General features: G+C 49.9%; 1 non-coding gene across 1 annotated transcript; it reads left to right on the plus strand.

Moving 5' to 3' along the window:
* The first annotated feature begins 3,344 nt into the window (after window positions 1-3,344).
* TRNAW-CCA lies at window positions 3,345-3,416 on the plus strand. The gene has a single exon. It is a non-coding gene; the product is annotated as a tRNA-Trp (tRNA).
* The last annotated feature ends 945 nt before the right edge of the window (window positions 3,417-4,361 follow it).

The raw sequence follows: 4,361 nt of genomic DNA on the forward strand, positions 1-4,361 counted from the left end.
GGAGAGGGGGAAGGAAGGGAGAGAGGGGAGGAAGGAAAGGGGGGCGCCGCCCCCCTCCTTGTCCTATTCGGACTAGAGGGGGAGGGGGCGTGCGGCCTCCCCTGGCCGCCCCTCCTCTTCTCCACTTTGGGCCCATGAGGCCCATTAACCCCCCGGGGGGTTCCGGTAACCCCCCGGTACTCCGGTATATATCCGATAACCCCCGGAACCATTTTGGTGTCCGAATATAGTCGTCCAATATATCAATCTTCATGTCTTGACCATTTCGAGACTCATCGTCATGTCCGTGATCACATCCGGGACTCCGAACTATCTTCGGTACATCATAATATATAAACTCATAATATAACCTTCATCTAACTTTAAGCGTGCGGACCCTACGGGTTCGAGAACTATGTAGACATGACCGAGACACGTCTCCGATCAATAACCAATAGCGGAACCTGGATGCTCATATTGGCTCCTACATATTCTACGAAGATCTTTATCGGTCAAACCGCATAACAACATACATTGTTCCCTTTGTCATCGGTATGTTACTTGCCCAAGATTTGTTCATCGGTATCTCAATACCTAGTTCAATCTCGTTACCGGCAAGTCTCTTTACTCGTTACGTAATGCATCATTTCGTAACTAACTCATTAGCTACATTGCTTGCAAGTCTTATAGTGATGTGCATTACCGAGAGGGCCCAGAGATACCTCTCCGACAATTGGAGTGACAAAACCTAATCTCGAAGTACGCAAACTCAACATGTACCTTTGGAGACACCTGTAGAGCTCCTTTATAATCACCCAGTTACGTTGTGACGTTTGGTAGCACACAAAGTGTTCCTCCGGTAAATGGGAGTTGCATAATCTCATAGTTGTAGGAACATGTATAAGTCGTGAATTAATCAATAGCAACATACTAAACGATCAAGTGCTAAGCTAACGGAATGGGTCAAGTCAATCACATCATTCTCCTAATGACGTGATCCCGTTAATCAAATGACAACTCATGTCTATGGTCAGGAAACAAATCCATCTTTGATCAACGAGCTAGTCAAGTAGAGGCGTACTAGTGACACTATGTTTGTCTATGTATTCACACATGTATTATGTTTCCGGTTAATACAATTCTAGCATGAATAATAAACATTTATCATGATATAAGGAAATAAATAATAACTTTATTATTGCCTCTAGGGCATATTTCCTTCACCTACTTCGCCGTCGAGGTCGAGCTTGCGCGCGCCTCCCTCATCGACGAACAGCTCGCCCTCCCCCAGTACGCCGCCGACAACCACGCGGCATGGGCGGAGTACTTCGAGCGCCGTCAGGAGTAGCGGCTGGCGTCAACCAATGGGGCGCCGGTGTTGGGCGGCATGAAGAACAGCGAGGGGCGCCGCGTGTGGTGGGGCGTCCCCGGCCGCACGCTCGAGGGCGTGCTGGCGCACCTTGAGGGAGGCAACGACCCGCCGTTGGCATACCCTCCCCCGGCGGCCGGGCCCATCGCCGACGCGCCAGGCAATGGATGCCCAGGAGGTTTGTCACTTCCTTGTCTTACTCCTCAAACTCCTCGTCGCGATCTTCTTCCCACTCCTCTAGCTCTCCGGCGCTGCTCGGCGTCAAGGCCGAGCCCGCGACGGAGACGCCGCTCGGCCGGCGCACTCGCAGCGCCGGCATCATCATCAACGAGGGCGGCCAGCGCGCCTCCTCGTCGGCTCCTCCGCGCTTTGTCAAGCCAAAGACGGAGCCGGGGCTCGCGCCGGTGAAAACGGAGCTGGGGCTCCCCGCCGTTAAGACGGAGCCCGGCGACGTTGAGCTCGACGACGAGGCGGCCCTGAAATGGGCGCGCAAGGACTTCCTGAAGATGGAGAGGGACCGCCAGGTTGCCGCCCTGCGGCGCTTCGAGCAGCGCCGCCAGGGCCGCGAAGAAGGAGGAGTCGTTGTCCTCGACGACAGCGACGACGGCGCGCCGCCGCCGCCACCAGTCCGCCATGGCGACGCCGGGCAGTGGTCCAGCAGGGACGACCGCATCAAGGAGGAGAAGGCCGCCGCCGCCGACGGCGGCGAGGATGGCGGCGACGACGGCGACTACTCCGCGTTTAGCGATTTCCTTTTTAGTTATATTTGCTATGTAACGCTTCGCGACATGTGTAACATATGCCAAAGTTTGCCGAAATTTAGTCGTGTTTAACCAAACTTCGCCGAACGTTTATTTTGAAAAAAATTAGACGTGTCTGGGGCGGCCCTCGGGCCGGCGACTGGGGGGCAACTCGCCCCCAGGCTGTTTTTTTTTGCGCCGGCTCACCCCCAGGCGACGATTTTAGGCGCCCCTGAGGGGCCAACAGCTGGAGATGCTCTTAGCCTTATCTTCAATAACTAGCTAGTTTTAAAAACGTGGTGAGACATATTCTGCTAAGAGATCATCTCTTCTTCTCTTAAATAAGAGAAGATAAGCCTTTTCTTATGATTTCTCTTCCCTACACCTCATCATTTATCCTACGTGGCATTCCTAAGATAGAACCATTGTACATGCCCTAACACGTATAGCTAGGTACCCGCCGATAAAGTTGTGTATAGGCGAGTATATGATCTGGTGCCACGAACGTGCTTTTCTAAGCTCGAGCTCATGTGAGCTCAATTGGACAGTAAAAATAGAAAAAAAAATGAACTTTTATAGCAAACATTGACAAACGTTTTCATTGCTTGTAAAGTTTCACCACGAAATGACATTTGTGGAAAACCATGAAAAAAAATCTCGATGCCCCAAAATGCTTTTGCAAAGAATACTTTTAGAGCATTGATTTTGTTTCTTTGCCACGTTTTCCACGAATGTCATCCGATGTTGAAACTTTGCAAGCAAAAAAAAAAAAACACTTAACAATGTTTGCTAAAAAATAAGTTTTTTTTTGAATTCTTTTACTGTTCACCCGAGGTCACGTTGCTATCGACCGGCAAGCAATGAAGATCAAGTTGCGTTCAGTATTTCCGTTTCGGCGTGCGTGTGACCTGTTCGGTTGTTCTGCCGCTTCCGTTGCACTGAAAATAGCGCCGTTCTGCGTCTTTGTTGCCCTGCTGCCTGATCTTCGGGGCTCTCAAATCTGATCCCACATCGTTTCTACGTTGTGTTTTCTTGCGCAGCTTAACCTGCCGACCGATGGCCACGCCCTTCGGAGGAGTTTTAAACTGCAATGGTGCACTGAGCCGGAGCGGTTCTGTAACAAGACGCTGGGTCCTGAATCCTGATTAGGGGCGACCGGGCGAGGCAACCCCGTACGTACATGCTGCATAAGACGTCCAGGTAAGTGTGATCAAGATACTAGTAGATAAGTTCTTATTAGAGCACATTAGCACACCGGATCCGTGGCACAATGGTAGCGCGTCTGACTCCAGATCAGAAGGTTGCGTGTTTGATTCACGTCGGGTTCAATTACCCTGATACTAATCCGGTTCCTTTTTATTTTCTTTTTTGTCCCTCCTGAGCATCTCGCTAGTGTTGCGATATGCACATGAGATCCGTGGCAGAGTGATCGCCTACTATGCAAGTTTAGCCGTGGAACTGGCATCATCCACGGATTCCTGCTAATTTTTTTAAAATAATACATTTTTAATGAATTTTCATACATATTATGCCAGATACATCATTTTTAAAAATAATACACCATCGGCATGCTGCTGGTCGATTGGATCCAGTCAACCTGGAGGTAGCCGATTGGAACCCAGTCAGCTTGCTGCTGGCCTTCCTGTGATATCAGCCACTAGTATCCTGTCGGTCAGCTGTTGGCCGACTGGAGCTAATCGGCTATCTGTAGGCCGATTAGTACTAATTGGCCACCTATAGGCCGACATGTGCATGTACCCATTTTCTATCCCCACACATTCCCCGCTTATATCTCGGGCCGCCTTTTTCCGCCATATTTTCCCGCTCTGCTCGTTCCCGCCGTATTTTCCCGCTCTCTACTTCCCGCCATATTTTCCCGCTTCCGAGTTCCCGCCTTTCTTTGTGTTCTCAACCTAAAAGCACCCTCGGCACTAGCGTTGGTAAGCATTCTATTGTAGTCTCGTAGTCTCGTCAAGATGTCCGGATATCCTTTTGATCGTAGTTTTCACCCTAGTATGTCCAAATGTCTTCTAGATTTAGCCGCCGGTTTCAGGGTAGACAACATATTAGTTTCGTGGGACAAATTCATCAGTACGCATTAAGTAGGTGTGGGTTGTCTTTCAGGACCTTTGAGGAAATACGGAAAGAACTTCTGAGGTTGCAGGGAAGATGGATGAAGCAACAAGGTAAGAGTGAAACATACGTAAAGGTTGCAGCAAAACATACCATTTTATGGACTGAGGATAGTGAGGATGAAGACGATATCTTCATGT

The sequence above is a fragment of the Triticum dicoccoides genome, chromosome 6B (genome assembly GCF_002162155.2).
Source record: "Triticum dicoccoides isolate Atlit2015 ecotype Zavitan chromosome 6B, WEW_v2.0, whole genome shotgun sequence".
In the NCBI taxonomy this organism is placed as follows: Eukaryota; Viridiplantae; Streptophyta; class Magnoliopsida; order Poales; family Poaceae; genus Triticum; species Triticum dicoccoides.